The sequence below is a fragment of the Podarcis tiliguerta genome (assembly GCF_965153285.1).
Source record: "Podarcis tiliguerta genome assembly, chromosome: 9".
NCBI lineage: Eukaryota > Metazoa > Chordata > Lepidosauria > Squamata > Lacertidae > Podarcis > Podarcis tiliguerta.
The window spans coordinates 62,881,534-62,898,714 of NC_139542.1; the positions used below are offsets into that span (position 1 = coordinate 62,881,534).

The window sequence follows — 17,181 nt, forward strand, 5'->3', positions numbered from 1 at the left end:
ACGACTCTGGGGTTGCGGCGCTCATCTCGCTTTATTGGCCGAGGGAGCCGGCGTACAGCTTCCGGGTCATGTGGCCAGCATGACTAAGCCACTTCTGGCGAACCAGAGCAGCGCACGGAAACACCGTTTACCTTCCCGCTGGAGCGGTACCTATTTATCTACTTGCACTTTGATGTGCTTTCGAACTGCTAGGTTGGCAGGAGTGCTCTATATTAGGGTTGCCATATTTCAAAAAGTAAAAACTAGGACTCCTTGAAAGTTGTTGAGCTTCTTCTTATTATTATTACAAAAGCACCCCCCAAAAGGGGGGGGGGAGCCCAAGCTTATTTGTACGTATATGTCTTTTCTGCATTTGGCTCTGTGACCTTATTGATAAAAAATCAGGTCAGCTGTTGCCACAATTTTGTTGTGTGCCACCCTAATCCTCAAGCAGTGTGAGATTCCCAGGACCCAGGCACTTACCCCGCATTTGCAATACTTTTGGAAATGAGGCACAGTGGAGACTGTGGTGTCTTTATGATATATGGTTTTTAGGATATATTGTTTTTAGCATGGCCCTCCCATGAGGCAGATGGAAGCAGCTGCCTTGGGTGGTGGAATCCTGCAGGGTGGTGCCCCTGCCTCTGCCCCACCTGCCCCTGCCCCTGCCCGGGTTGCATAGTGTTAGAAGTGGCTTTTGAGAGCCTCAAAATAAAATCTGAACAAAATTGGTGAAGCAGCAAAGAGTTTATTGAATACAATATGTTCTTGCAAGAGCGGGTCTCCAAAGTAGGCACACACTGGCTTTGACAAAGCATGAGCTTATATTCCCTATACCTGAAGTACAGGTTCCCTCCCTTGTCTTCCCAATGGCTGGGTACTACAAGGTTTACAGCCTATCACAAACTTTCCATTTCTAGACAATTCTGATAATTCAGGAGCCCCCTCCTCCATTGGTTTGGCTCATCTTAAGATTTTACATCACCTGACTTCTTTTTTTAGGGGGGTAGGGGTGGGGGAAAACACATTGATACCTCTTATATCTAAGCAAAGGGGAGAAGGCTATCAGGATGCAGAAGATGAGAAGTCATGACTGCCTAGCTTCCAGTTCTCCAGGAGATTTAAAGGTAAAGAGAGAATCTTGGGATTGCTACCTGGTGATCCTGTCTTGCCCGTCTCTGAGAAAAACAGCCACCTTCATCTACAAAGCAGAGCATAGTATGTTCAATATCTCCAGAGGCAAGATAACTTCCCAATAGCTCCAATTAAAAGAAACCGAGAGAGAGGGAATTAAAGGAGCCCACTTTCATCTTGATTTTCACTCTGTGCCCAGTGGTATTCTGGAAGGAAAAGGGAATAAAATGAGCTGGAAGAAATGTTGCTTATTTATTTTGAATAAAAATAGGAAAGTGGAGCAGAGACATAGCAGATATAGTGTTGTTGAGATACTGGCTGCATTATAAGACCCTAGTATTTTGCTGTGAGTGAATGTCAGCTGGCGAGTGAACTTGCAGCACAATTGTCTTCCTTTTTATGTTTGCATAAACAATTATGAATATAAAAAATGAAGTTGAAACCAGAAATCTAGGTGTACCCAAAAAGTTTCACTTTGGAGGCTGAGTTCATAGATGTTTCAGCCTGGAAAACAACTGATCTCCATCTCGAGTTCATTTTATTTTGCTAAGCAGCTGTTGCCTTTTGGCCACAAGGTGGCAACAAATATGAGAATGATTATTGCAGATAATGATGGCTTTATTGGTAAATGAGCAACTCAGAAGAGCAAAAAGGTCATTCAGTTCCTTACACTGACTTTCTAACTGGTTTTTGTTTTTGTAAATAAGTTCTGGAGAACTTTGGGACCCCTTGGAAAACTATCAAGGGTTCCCAAATGGAAGATCAATAATAGCCGACAAGATTTCCAGAAAAGACTACTGATCTTCTGAACTCCCCCCCCCCCCATAGCAACACCTGCAAGAGCACAGTAGTTGCTTTCTAATGTACAGTGTTAGATCCTACAGGATGAAGTGACACCAAGAGTCCTGGCTAGCACCCTGTAGCACAAGCTTTGGCAACCTGGTGCCCGCCCACCTATTTTGGAAGAAGTGTGACATTTATTCTGAATAAAATGGGATAGCTGAGCAGGCCTCAGTGCTGTTGCTGAGATATTGTGGTCCAAGATATCTGAAGAAAACCAGTTTGGCAAAAGCTGCTGTAGAAAAGAATTAGTCTGTATGGTAGAATGCTACCCAGAATCCTTTGCAATGTGCAGGGTTTCTGTGCCAGGCTTAGCAGGGCTCTTCAGCAAGCAAATCCATTTGAGAAGGGCTCCATGAAAGCAGAAAATCAATGTGTAAACCTCTGAAGTAAAAAAAATATATATCACTTTTCCTGTTTTGTCTACTTTTCTCTTGGTCCCCTTGTTGCCTCTGAAATCAACCCCACTTCTGAATCTGCTGGAAAATCTTGCCAAAAAGTCTTGCTTAGATATAAGAGGTATCAATCTGCTCTACCCCCCTAAAAAAGAAGTCAGGTGATTTCAAAACTTAAGATGAGCCAAACCAATGGAGGAGGGGGCTCCTGAATTTGCAGAATTGTCTAGAAATGGAAAGTTCAGAAAGTACTGGATTTTTTTCAGCCCTGAATGCCAACCTGCACAAATCTTTTCTTCAGCACCATTACGCAGTAGCTAGCTGTAATGGTTCTAGGGGTTGCTCGTGCGTAAGCTTCTCCCAACGTCTGGCTGGGTTGCCTGAGTGAACCTTTCCTGTCCGGGCAGCCACTCGCCCGTGACCGTCTCAATCGCTGGCAGAATCCGTCAGTGGGCGTTTCTTAAACTTCTTCCAGCAAAGAAGTTCTTTGACGCCCAGTCTTCGCCTACTCTCCCTGCGCAGAAGCCTTCTGCACAAGGAGGGCATGGGCAGCGGAGGACCCCTTCTCTCCCCGCTGGTCCCCTGCAAGGAGTCATGGGATCGCCTCACCGATTCCCCCATCTCCCCCCCCTTCTCCACTGGAGCTACGCTGATTCTCTCCCCCAGAAGATGGGCTGCCCCTCCCACTCCCGGGACGCTCTCTGGGATCCCTTTGGAGCTTGCTCTCTCCCTCGGACACTGATGGCAGTTCCCTGACACTAGCATAGCAATGAAGTTAGTTCCAGCATGTTGCACCACCACTCCTGTATCAATGTGTAAATAAGGATATATAATGTCAAGATAAGGATAGGTATTGTGGTGAAGGAAGTGTTCACAAAGTATCCAGGTTCTTTTCCACCCAAACACCCAGTATATGAGAGACTCTCCTTATCAATGTTGTACTTTATTAAGTCTCTGTTTCATCCAGCAGTGGACCCCCAGTTTAACTCAGTACAGTGGTCCCTTGGGTTACATACGCTTCAGGTTACAGACTCTGCTAACCCAGAAATAGTGCTTCAGGTTAAGAACTTTGCTTCAGTGAAGGTACATTCTTTCACCTTTGGTGGACATGCCCAAGGATTAAGACTTTCCGGGAGATGATATATAATGAAATGAAAAAGTTATTCAAATAGACCTTCCTGAAGAAACCAGAGGCCTTTCTCCTGGGCTTGGTCGGCCAATTGGTGCCAAAGAAGGATAGAACTTTTTTTATGTATGCAACAACAGCGGCAAGAATACTCATCGCGAAGTATTGGAAGACACAAGATTTACCCACCCGGGAAGAATGGCAGATGAAGTTGATGGACTACATGGAACTGGTGGAAATGACTGGCAGAATCCGAGACCAGGGAGAAGAGTCGGTGGAAGAAGACGGGAAAAAGTTTAAAGATTATTTACAGAAATACTGCAAAATTAATGAATGTTAAAAGAATGGTGGAATGAAGTTATATGGCTTTAGCAGAAATGTTATAAGGATTTAAGTATAAATAGATAAATAGAATATTATAGGTAAAATAAGGTTAGAATGTGTTAAGATAATTATAGGACAGAAAACCGAAAAAGATGGAAAGGAATTGCTGAAATAATTGATAGAAGTGGAATACAAAAAGGGAGGTGCGAGGAGGTCGGTGAAATAAGTGAATAAAAGACAAGATATTGAAACTGTTTGAGTGTTTTAAACTGTTTTTGTTTGGTTTTGTTAGTTTAATATGTTAGTGTTATGTAGTGTCTTATTGTATTGTATTGTATTGTTCCTTTTTTGTTCTTGTTTTTGTTTTGTTTTGTAGTGTTTAAATTGTTCAAAAAGTAATAAATATTATTTTTTTTAAAAGAAAAAGAACTTTGCTTCAGGATAAGAACAGAAATCTCGTGCTACGGTGGCACGGCGGCAGCAGAAGGCCCCATTAGCTAAAGTGGAGCTTCAGGTTAAGAACAGTTTCAGGTTAAGAACAGCCCTCCGGAATGAATTAAGTACTTAACCTGAGGTACCACTGTATTGAAAACCCAGGTGGATAGGAAAGACTATGGAAAACCAACTTGAAATTCTCAGCATGTTGTACGCTGAAAGAAAATTATATGAAAATGATGTACCGGTGGTATTCTCTGCTGCTCCAGAGAAGCGGACACAGAGCAATGAATCCAAACTACAAGAAAGAAGATTCCACCTAAACATTAGGAAGAACTTCCTGACAGTAAGAGCTGTTTGACAGTGGAATTTGCTGCCAAGGAGTGTGGTGGAGTCTCCTTCTTTGGAGGTCTTTAAGCAGAGGCTTGACAACCATATGTCAGGAGTGCTCTGATGGTGTTTCCTGCTTGGCAGGGGGTTGGACTCGATGGCCCTTGTGGTCTATTCCAACTCTATGATTCTATGACTCCTAGTAAGTTAGCAAAAATGTATAAGACAAGTGCAAATACCCTCTGGAAACATAAAGAAAAAGAAGGTACCTTTTACCCTATGTGGTGGTCGTGTAAGGTAATAAAAGCATTCTGGGAAATGATATATAATGAATTGAAAAAAAATGTTTAAAATAACCTTTGTAGAAACAAACAAACTAGTAGCTATTTCATTAGTAATTGTAGGTATTGACATCCCAAAGGAGCAGAAAAGACTTTTCATGTATTCAATGACAGCCACATGGATGTTACTAGCCCAGAGATGGAAAGAAGACAGAGTCCCTACGAGAGAGGAATGGCAAATTAAGCTGTTGGACCACAACAGCCCAAATGGCAAAACTGACCAGAAAGCTCAGGAACCAGGAAGACAAAATCTTCAAGAAAGAATGGGAAGAATTTATAATTTATTTAAGAGACCACTGTAAGCAGATGAAAACATTAGCAGGATTCTAATAACACTTGTTATGTAACAAGCACTATGGACAATATGGAGAGACACAAAATATGGATTATGAAATAATATGCAGTTGAAAAGGTTGACAATAGGACTGGGAAGTCTGGAGATTCAGAGAAATCTTTATACAGTGGTATCTTGGTTCTCAAATGCCTTGGTACTCAAACAATTGGAACTCAAACACTGCAAACCTGGAAGTAAGTGTTTCAGTTAGCAAACTTTTTGAGTTTTTGAGTTACGCTTCCGATTTGAGTGCCACACTTCTGTTTTGAGTGTTAGGCTAAGGTCTCTCTGTTTTTGCTATTTATTTTGCATTTTTGTGGCTCTTTTTGTTTCTTTTGTTATTGTGACTGTGTGGAACCCAGTTCAGCTACTGATTGATTGATTGTGTGACTTCAGTACACTGTTTATTGCTTTCATTTTATTGATCAATTGTCTTCTTAGATAGTAAAATTCATGTTAAATTGCTGTTTTAGGGGTTGTTTTTAAAAATCTGGATCGGATTAATCCATTTTGCATTACTTTCTAAGGGAAAGAGCACCTTGGTTTTGGAACGCTTTGGTTTTGGAACGGGGTTCCGGAACGGATTAAGTTTAAGAACCAAGGTACCACTGTATACGGATATGGACTTGAACTGTTAAAACCTTACACCTGTAAAATCGAAGTTTTAAAAAGATTCAAAAAAGAAAAGAAAAAATAAAAGCCAGGTGGATACAGCTGAGGCCCACCCAACTCACTCATTCAAGTCTTGGTGATACAATCTGGATCAGCCTGCTCATCTACAATCAAGACATGGATAAGCATGGTTTTCTTTTCCTTTTTTTTATAATAATATTTTATTGAGATTTTCACAAAAATAAAAAATAAAAAAAATAAAAATACAAAAGTAAAAAACAATTAAAAACAGTTCAATCCTTCATGACATATCTTGCATTTGCTTGTTTCTCGGACCTCCCCACACCTCCCCTCTTTGTATTCCAATTCAATTAATTTATTCAGCAAATCCTTTCCCTCTTTACCTTTATCTTAATCTTGATCTTAATATATTATAGCTTTAACTTTCCACCTGTTAACATTCCATTTTTACATATTCTTTCATGAGAAAAACCTCTTAACCTCAATCCAACATCATTCTAACATTCATTAATTTTACAATATTTCTGTAGATAGTCTTTAAATTTCTTCCAATCTTCTTCCACCAGCTCTTCTCCCTGGTCTCGGATTCTGCCGGTCATTTCCGCCAATTCCATGTAGTCCATCACCTTCATCTGCCATTCTTCCAGAGTGGGTAGTTCTTGTGTCTTCCAATACTTCGCGATGAGTATTCTTGCTGCTGTTGTAGCATACATAAAAAAAGTTCTGTCCTTCTTTAACACCAATTGGCCAACCATGCCCAGGAGAAAGGCCTCTGGTTTCTTCTGGAAGGTATATTTAAATACCTTTTTCATTCCATTATATATCATCTCCCAGAAAGCCTTAATCCTTGGGCACGTCCACCAAAAATGAAAGAATGTACCTTCAGTTTCTTTACATTTCCAACATTTATTATCGGGCAAATGATAGATTTTTGCAAGCTTGACTGGTGTCATGTACCACCTGTATATCATTTTCATAATATTCTCTCTTAAGGCATTACATGCCGTAAACTTCATACCTGTGGGGATAAGCATGGTTTTCTTAAGGACCAATTTGGTATTCAGCAGCAGCAGAAACTCCAGACCAGAGGGCTTGGTGGTTCTGCTACCAGAAACTTCTGGTGGAGTGAGAGGACTGGAACAGGGAACAGGGAACAAACACCTAGGCCTCTACATGTGATGGTGGAGAGCCCTGCTCTACTCCATCCCAGCAAGGACATTGTTACCCCAGGGGTCCCTCTCAGATTTGCAGAACTGTAATGAGTAACAACTCTCTCAAAGTTAATATGGGAATTTTATTGCTGAACCAGTTCAATCTGATTTCTAGATATATATTTTTTGGATTGTGATTTAGATTTAAAGAGGACAAATGATCATTGCGGTGCCATTTGATTTCCAATAATTCTACATATTGCTTCATAATAGTCACCCACCTTAGGCGCAAATGGGGTACCCATCTGCTTTTGAAAACAAATAAAAAATGAAATGAATAATTATTATTTCCAAAAAGGATGGAAATGAGTTCCTGACCCCGGGATGTGGGGCACATCCATTTTTAAATCTCGTTTCTTGATTGTATCATCCATATCTCAAATATTTCTTTTCAGATGAGAAACTGAAATAGTCTGGAACAACCTGTGCAGCTTACAATATCAGTAAAAGTTATGCACATGCACACACAGAGAGATGCTAGATTGTGTGGATTATAGGCATCTGAAATGGTAGTAAGAAGAAAGTCTAAAAATATCATGCCAACCGGATGAAAATTGCAGAAGTTGAGAAGTCCCAAGCTCCCTTTGGTGTGCAAAACTAGTTGTGTTGTGCTTTGGGTCCACATTCCTGTATAGTTTAATTTATCATTTTCAGCTTTTCATCCATCTACTTTATGCAGGTTATTTTACTAATATAATTGGATGTCATGCTCCATAGTGGTGTTTTGCAGCTGACGGATGATTTAAAATGTAAGCTTTACGAACACGACAATGTCAAGAACTGGCTAATTAAAAATCAACTTACCGCCCAAGCCATTTCTAGTCATTTATAGCATAATATGTTCAGAATATGCATCACATTACAATCTCACAAAAACATTTTCTTCTTATATTTGTGTTTGGCAGATTTGCCTCTTTTTGACAACCTGAAATTGGTACACCCCCATGCATTTCACTTGGTGTGATTTAATTAAAATAGACAACAGCAACCCATGCCGCAGTTCTTTTGAAATAACTTTGTAGGTTTGACCTGGAGGTGAAATTAGCCTGAAAATACCATACATATTACAAGTAGAAAGGAAGTTCTTAGCTTTTCAATGTACTTTGTATTGTATAAGAACAAATGTGCGGTTTGCATTGTATATATGTTGACTTTATATGGCAGCGGTGGCGAACCTATTCCAAGCATGCCACACTTGGCACACAGAGCTCTCACTGCTGGCACACGTGCCATCAGCCCATCTGCAATGTCCCCCCCGCATTTCCCCCCCCACTCCCCCCCTATGCTACAGCTTGTGTCAGCTGTTGAAACCCAGAACCTTTTTAAAAAAAAAATACTTTTTTTGCTGGTAGCAGGTAGCCAGAGATTGTATGCAGCGATTGGTCTGTTTCCAATTTGCTGTTCCAGTGGCTGTTTCTGATTGGGCATAGCAACATTAATTTTTTCACCCTTATTGTGCTGATTTTTTTGGCACTTTGGCGGACAATGAAGTTGGTGCTGCGTGTTACTTCCAGCAAAGGTATTATTGGTCATTTATTTCTGTTCTTTCTCCCCAATAAAAAGCTCAGCAGCTTTGAGGCATCCCCCCCAAAAAAGCAAAGCAACTTTTGCAAGCCCCCCCCCCCAAAAGCTCCAAAACGTTGGTCAGCGGCTCCTCAAAAAAAGCGATAAATAAGTGGGTTTTGGTTTGCAGTCTGGGCGCTTGGTCTCTAAAAGGTTTGCCGCCACTGTTATATGGGATCAAACATAGCCAACTAACAGATTCTATCATGGGAATGAATTCTAGACTATAGGGGAAAGTGTGACAGTACTGAGATTTATAAAAGACTTTTGTTTACTTATGTTCAATTCATGATCCCAGGGAAGGTTATGTCACAAAGACTCTCCTCCCTGGAAGAGAGGGGAGTGGTTGTGGGCGGGAGCCTGAGTCCCGCCCCCTAGCAGGGGGCGATAGCCCCCTGCCTTCCCTCTTACCTGGCTGGCGCCTACGCCCATCAACAGGCACCCAATCAGGTGCCGCTGCGGAGGCGTGTCCTCCAGCATATATGCTGGGCGCCAGCCCCCTCCCGGCCTCTCTTCTCGTCTATCTTCGTCCCATCGCGAGTCACCCACCCTCCACTCCCTTTAGCTTAGGGTTGACGTTTCTTCTTGGCCTTGCTATGGACCTTAGGTTGGTCGCCCTGGTTGACTGGGAGGCCTGGTAGGAATTTTTCCATTTGGCATTAGGCCTTTTGGTTTTTTCACCTACCTCGTAGCAATTGCCACAATTTTTTTGTGGTATTGGTGGGTAGGTTAGGCATTGAAATAATGTGTTGTGGTGTGTCTAAGGGCTAGGTGTGGCCATCACCTATGCCTTCAATTTTGGGGTATTCCGTTAGAGGAATCTGGCGGTCGTGTATTCTGTCCGATGCCTGCTTGGCGGGAGGCCATGGCACGACCCTCGGTGACATCAGGGGAGTGTCTATAGTTGGATTGGCATCAACAGGCTCCACCTACTGGTGATTCAACCCCCTTTGTTGTGGACATCCAATGCCTAAGCCAATACCTTTTCACTGCTGTAACCAATAAAAGTTGTGGCCTTTCCTTGCCCATAAACCTTATATCACGTGTCCTTGTGTATTCATTCCACATCGCATGGCTCGGGTCCTCGAACCCACAACCTTCTTCTATAAACAATAATATTAACTCAAACAGTTATGACTTCAAATCAAATATACTAAAAAAAAGTACAATAACACAGCAGCAGACTAGCCCCAATTCAGAGTTTGCACAGTGTGTTGCCATAGTGAGACAGGAGGCTGGAGCCTTGACTGGAGAACCAGTAATAATAATTAATAAGAATAAGAATAATTTATACCCTACCCATCTGGCTGGGTTTCCCCAGCCACTTTGGGAGGCTCCCAACAAAATAGTAAAAACAAAATAAAACATCAAACATTAAAAACTTCCCTAAACAGGGCTGCCTTCAGATGTCTTCTAAAAGTCAGATAGTTGTTTATTTGACCTCTGATGGGAGGGTGTTCCACAGGGCAGGCACCACTACTGAGAAAGCCCTCTGCCTGGTTCCCTGTAACCTCACTTCTCACAGGGAGGGAACCACCAGAGGGCCCTCAGAGCTGGACCTCAGTGTCTGGGCTGAATGATGGGGGTGGAGACACTCCTTCAGGTATACTGGCCTGAGGCCATTTAGGGCTTTAAAGGTCAGCACCAACACTTTGAATTGTGCTCAGAAACGTACTGGGAGCCAATGTAGGTCTTTCAGGACTGGTGTTATGTGGTCTTGGCAGCCACTCCCAGTCACCAGTCTAGCTGCCGCATTCTGGACCAGCCATATCAGCCACAAAATCCTCCAGAGCACTTAGGTATCCATCAGATTCCATCAGTCTCTGAGAGTGCATCAACTCAGCGGGGCTTTCTCCCCTTGTACAGTGGAACAGCTACATACATTCCAAACCCCACCAGCGAATGACATAGCAACATGTTAAGCATAAGATGTAGCTTGACCCATATATATGTTCTTTTTGTGTGTGTGATTGTGTCAACTGAGAATTTAATGATATACAGGCAACAACCATTTTGCGCACATTCAAAGCATGCACGGCTGTGCAAGCGTGCATCACCATGAACCCAGGACTGCCACGAAAAGGGGACGTAACAGGGTGTAACAGATGTAACCAGATGGGGTGGGCTTATACACGGTCTGCCATCATGTGCAATGACCTGCAACACAACCCTTGCACAAATGGGGGGGGGGGGATAGGTTGCGTGTACTTAAAATGATTATGCCTAAAGAAACAAGTTTGTCCAGAATCATCTAGCCATTAACTGTAAATATATAATCCTTGAAACTGCCTAGTTCTATTTTGAGTACATCATACTACTTCACCCAATTTTACACTGCCATAAAATTTAAAATATGGCGTAACATAGAGCCGCATAATTAAGGGTTTAGGAAATTGGGAGCGCTAAACAATTTCTTGCACTTTTTCAGGTTCACCTTTTTGGCAGGTCGGGAGAGGGTGGACCATTATGTAAAGGGAAGTTGTTGTGCTACTTTGGAGCCAAGTCATAATGGCTGCATTTGGAAAATGTTGTTATACCCTAATTTGAAGAGCTAGTAAACTCTCCTATCAGAAATTGTATAAAGTGGTAAGGGCTATAATATTTCTTCTTCTTCTTCTCCATAGCATAAATATAACTTAATGACTTGTTGGTCATGGTTTTGCAGAACAGATCAGTGTTGAGGCTGACAACATACAAAATAAATTTCACGCTACTGCATTGCACACACAGAGACAACTCACACAGACAACTCTCTCTCTCTCTCACACACACACAAATTAATGCCTGAAGTTCAGGTTTTAATGGAATTGCAATATATGTCCTCATTATATTATAATGTTGCTAACAGCAAGTGCCAATATAAAAACTGTGTTTTCTCTATTAATGAAGAAAACAGATGTAGAGATGTTTGAGAATGTCACATTAGGTTTCAGAGAATTGATTTGGGAGGGGGAATAAAGGATTCCTTTAGTAACCTCTTAACCTTTCTATGCTCAAGGGTGACCTTTGCAGTATTAAAACTTGGAACATCAAAACACTGCACAGCCTCAAATACAGTGGCACACAATATAATGAGACAGTATCTGAAATCAATGGCAAATTTTTCATGAGAATGTTAAACCAACAACATAGCAAACACACCCTAGAAAACAGGCTATTCCACAATATTTCCACAGACAAACTAGATTATTTATTAGAGTAGATTGTGACCAAGTTTGTTAATATTCTAGTAAAATAGACAAATTGCACCTATTTGTCCTCTTGCTGCTATGAAAGAAATGATGGCTGGGAAGGTTTGCAATGCTGCATTTTGTGATTTAGCATAGAAGGTACAATCATGCTTGATATTAGAAGTAATGGAGTTGATGACTTCCTTTTTAAAGCGGACATGAATCCCAATTCACTGCTGAATTGCTTTGGTACTTCAGTCACAAATCATGCTCTCAGCAGAGATCTATGTTCCTGTTTCTTTCTTTCTTTGTTTGATTTGTTATTAAGAGGCAACTTACAAACTGAACGGAAGAAGAATATCATACAAGACTTTCACAACTGCTTTTGTAGCTAAACATTCCCTTTCATAATGCCAGTTCTATAAAAGCATATTTTGGCTTTTCATTGAACAAGTGATTTATCATTCTTATTCCATCTCTCTCTCTCTCTCTCTCTCTCTCTCTCTCTCTCTCTTTAAGAGAAATATATGTTTTATTTCATGTGCCTATAAAAAGATAACAGGATGTTATTATGTGCAAGAAACTGTGTACTGCAGTCAGCTGCAGCAGATTTTAAGATCAAGAACAGTTCTGTATTAATCCCAGAAAAGGTTGAAACAGCCAACTAAATCTTTATATTCCTCAACACCAATGAAATTCCTTGAAACAGTGTCAAATGTTTGGGACTAGTGGGCACATTTCAAATGTTGAAGAAGTGTTGGGACTGCCAATCACAAAATGGCTGTGTGGGGTATGTGGGGTCACAAAAATAGCTCCAAAGGGTGTGAAATAAAACAGAATGGCTGCATGTGATAATGGCATGATATATCACTAGAGAGAGTACAGCATTCAACATTCCACTTTATTAGCTGCAGTGTGCAGCCAGTGTGGTGTAGTGGTTAAGAGCGGTAGACTTGTAATCTGGTGAACCGGGTTCATGTCTCCGCCCCTCCACATGCAGCTGCTGGGTGACCTTGGGCCAGTCACACTTCTTTGAAGTCTCTCAGCCCCACTCATCTCACAGAGTGTTTGTTGTGGGGGAGGAAGGGAAAGGAGATTGTTAGCCGCTTTGAGACTCCTTAAGGGGAGTGAAAAGCGGGATATCAAGTCCAAACTCTTCTTCTTCCTCTTCTTCTTCCTCCTCTTCTTCTTCTTCTTCCTCCTCCTCCTCCTCCTCAGCATCTAGCACTTGCATTCCTACGAGTGAGCCAAATACTTGGAGGAAATGGAGAGGTGTACCAGGAGGGTGTTTCCCAGTAGTGATGTATGGAAGCGAGAGCTTGGACCATCAAGAAGGCTGATCACTGAAGAATTGATGCTTTTGAATTATGGTGCTGCAGGAGACCCTTGAGAGTCCCATGGACTGCAAGAAGATCAAACCTATCAATTCTGAAGGAAATCAGCCCTGAGTGCTCACTGGAAGAACAATTCCTGAAGCTGAGACTCCAATAATGTGGCCACCTCATGAGAAGAGAAGACTCCCTGGAAAAGACCCTGATGTTGGGAAAGATGGAGGGCACAAGGAGAAGGGGATGACAGAGGACGAGATGGTTGGACAGTGTACTCAAAGCTACCAGCAAGAGTTTGACCAAACTGCAGGAGGCAGTGGAAGACAGGAGTGCCTGGCGTGCTCTGGTCCATGGGGTCACAAAGAGTCAGACATGACTAAACAACGAAACAACAACAACCAGGAGGGTGTGGCCCCTGGCAACTGAGGTTGGGGGCAAGCTTGTAGTAAAAGCAAGGGGGTAGGAGGGAAGGATAAAAAGTTCAGCTAAAAAAGCCCAGTTCGGATGAAAAATCCATAACAGAGAAGAACTTGTAGGGTTGAAATGCTTGCTTCAGATCTGAGGTAAGGTTCCTCTTTATACGTCTGGGCCTGGCAGGGGTGGCCTGGCAGGGGTGGCCTGGCCTGCACCACCAGCAGCGCCCCCTCCTCCCCTTCTATGGGCTCCCATTCATATGCCTTATTTTGCATGAAAAATGCACATCTTTCGGTGCTGAGCTCTTATAGGAGCCTGCTGATTTGTGAGAGGGAGCAGCACTGAAAGCAAGATTTTCTCAGATGCAATCAGAAGCTGGAATGGCTTCTGTAATTCCGGGATGTTCCAGTCAAATCGGGACGGTTGAAGGGTAAGGTAAAGGTAAAGGTACCCCTGCCCGTATGGGCCAGTCTTGACAGACTCCAGGGTTGTGCGCCCATCTCACTCAAAGAGGCCGGGGGCCAGCGCTGTCCGAAGACACTTCCGGGTCACGTGGCCAGCATGACATTGCTGCTCTGGCGAGCCAGAGCCACACATGGAAACGCCGTTTACCTTCCCACTAGTAAGCGGTCCCTATTTATCTACTTGCACGCAGGGGTGCTTTCGAATTGCTAGGTTGGCAGGCGCTGGGACCGAGGGACGGGAGCGCACCCCGCCACGGGGATTCGAACCGCTGACCATGCGATCGGCAAGCCCTAGGCACTGAGGCTTTAACCCACAGCACCACCCGTGTCCCTCGGTTGAAGGGTAATGTACAGTAATTGCTGCTCTCGCCCACACAGGCAACCTCATGTCCCAGGAAGACAGCTATGTGCTGCCTGGTGGGGGATGCTGTTTTAATTAAATAACAACTGGAAGCATTTCCCTAGTGCTAGGGAATATACAAGATAGCCACAACATACCCCATTATATACTCAATTGTACCTATAGAGACCTCGGGTACAAATGCACCTTTCTCACACACTCATGCACTCAGACTTCACATATACACCTCACTCTCTTTCTCTTCCCAAGTGCACATCTCCCTCTCACACAGAGACCACACACACATGCACACAATCTCTTGTTCTCCTGTTGGTGACTTGCTCAGTGAAAGCCATTTGTTGGTGAGGACATGAAATTGGAACGTTGTCATATTCCTAAGGATTCACATGGGTCCTCAGTGTACATCTCAGTCAGCCCTAAACCTCAATTAATCAAATAATTCTATCCATCCCAGAATGGCTGAGAAGGAAGTTGAGACTCCGCATTTGCCTTTGACCTTGCTGTCATTACAAAGACATGCATTTCTGCATTCATACATTTTCAGAATGCTTCTGTAAACATATTTCCAAAATGTAAGAAAGAAAATGTAATGCCAGGAGCAGCTAGGATCCCTAAGGCATTCTCCTTCCATGTCCCACAGTCTAGAAAGTACAGTGATAGAGGTAACTTTCCTCATCTCCCACTGGGCTGTGATTTATTAACATCTACCTGCTTCCTATTTTCTACTCCAGGTTCCTTAATCATGAAGCAATTTTGAGACTGATGGACAATTTGACTGCCTGGCTTTTCTCCAAAATCATATTTCGAAATGAAGAAAGAGACGGAGAGTGATGCTTTTTTTTTTTTTGAGCGATATAATACTAACACTGTCAATATGCATAGCCAGTGGAGCAGAGTGGACTTTCAGCTGTGAGCCAGCAAGCCTTCAGTTCAAATCTCACTACAGCCATGAATTCATTAGAGAAGCCTTCGACAAGCTCCAGTCTCTCAGCCTCAGTCCGCTCACTCTTCACTATGGGGATAATAACATTAACCTATCTTACCTTTATTTCTTTTATACAACAGGGCTGTTACAAGGATGACTGAGGTCATTTATGTGAAGTGCTTTTGGTCGTCTGTAACTTAATTAGGAAAGCAAGCTTCAGGACATAATACCATACTCAAGATCTCCTGGCTTAGGACACTAGGCTGGAAACACCCATATGCCTGTGGGACACCTCAGAGCCACCATGTTGGAAGAATGGCAGAGACGTTGTGGGTGGGACATTGAGAAACAGCATGCTTACATTACATCCTTTAATCCTTCAAAATACACATCCATACTCCTGTGAGGTGAGATGCTGCATATATATTTTGTGCTTGGGTGGGGAATTTGTGGCCTCTGCTGATGTCGGAGTATTACTGTCAAATTTGACCCATCTGTTTAGTAATAATAATAATAATAAAGGTAAAAGATCCCTTGATGGTTAAGTCCAGTCAAAGGCGACTATAGGTTTGCAGCGCTCATCTCACTTTTCAGGCTGAGGGAGCAGATGTTTCTCCACAGACAGATTTTCGGGTCATGTGGCTGACTGCTTCTGGCACAGCAAGACACCGTGACGGAAACCAGAGCACACGGAAACACTGTTTACTTTCCCACCACAGCGGTACCTATTTATCTACTTGCACTGGCATGCTTTCAAACTGCTAGGTTGGCCGGAGCTGGGACAGAGCAACGGGAGCTCACCCCATCACACAGATTTGAACTGCCGAACGTTTGATCGGCAAGCCTGAGCACTGTGGTCTGTTTAGTGCTTCCTGCTTGGTGAGTATTCAGCATTTATAAATGAAGCCTGAATCAGGTAAATGCATTTTGGTATGGGAGACACAGACCTGATTGGATGGATGTTCTAGTCAGTTTCAGAGACTGGTAGGACTCTGAAGAATGTGGGGGAGGAGGCAGGGGACCAGGGGAAGGGCCCAAGAGAGAAGACCACTGATTTATGGAGCAATTGGAGTGAGGAGATTCAGGGCAGTCTTAACAGAAGAAGGTGTGCCAGATATGGTGGAAGAAGAAGAGGCTGTTCAGCCAACAGATGGGTGCAACCCAGCCGTGTTAAAAACAATTCCACTGAAAGTTGCTACAATGTGACACCCTGTCCCTAAATTTCCTGAACATGACCCCGCTTTTATGGAGGACACATAGATCGTCCAAAGGGGAGGGGACTTTCAACCTGGAACTAATTTATGTGTATCTTTTATCTCAAAATCGCATTTTAAACCCACAGCTGAGAGTGACACCTCAACATGAAAAATCTGGTGGATAACCAAGTTCCAATCTGCACATTCATCTGAGAGGTGCAGGTCAGATAATAATTCTCTTTATAGATTCACAAATAATCACAAATATCATATCCTTACCTGTATTCCAGTTGCTAATCTGTAATTTCCATACAAACTGAATGCACTATACAAATTGCTTAATTGTTTCAGTGTTTTAAAAAGGCAACCAACTCATAGAACTTAACAGGACTTACTTCTGTGTAGATATGCATAGAATTGTCCTGTGAAAAAAATAAAGGCAGATGATGAATGAACTATGCATTAATTGGTTGTCAATCCTAATGCAAATTTTTGGCATTGTTGTTTCTTTACTACATTAAATAAATACCTTTTGAAAACATAGTGCAATATGGAAGCAAAATGGAATACAAAAGCATACTTGGGTAACAGCACTTAAAAATTATAATTGCATATATGCAATTATAGTAATGTAAAAAGATGTAAACATTAGTACAGCCAGCAACAGAAAAATGCAGT

The 17,181-nt window shown here is 42.5% G+C and overlaps 1 long non-coding RNA gene across 1 annotated transcript in view; it reads right to left on the reverse strand.

The window, feature by feature from the left end:
- LOC310657404 overlaps window positions 1-16,930 on the reverse strand; it is a 35,657-nt gene extending 18,727 nt beyond the window's left edge. Inside the window, exon 1 of the long non-coding RNA XR_014501749.1 lies at window positions 16,899-16,930. This is a non-coding gene — a long non-coding RNA (uncharacterized lncRNA). The remainder of the gene's footprint in view (window positions 1-16,898) is intronic.
- Between the last annotated feature and the right edge of the window lie 251 nt (window positions 16,931-17,181).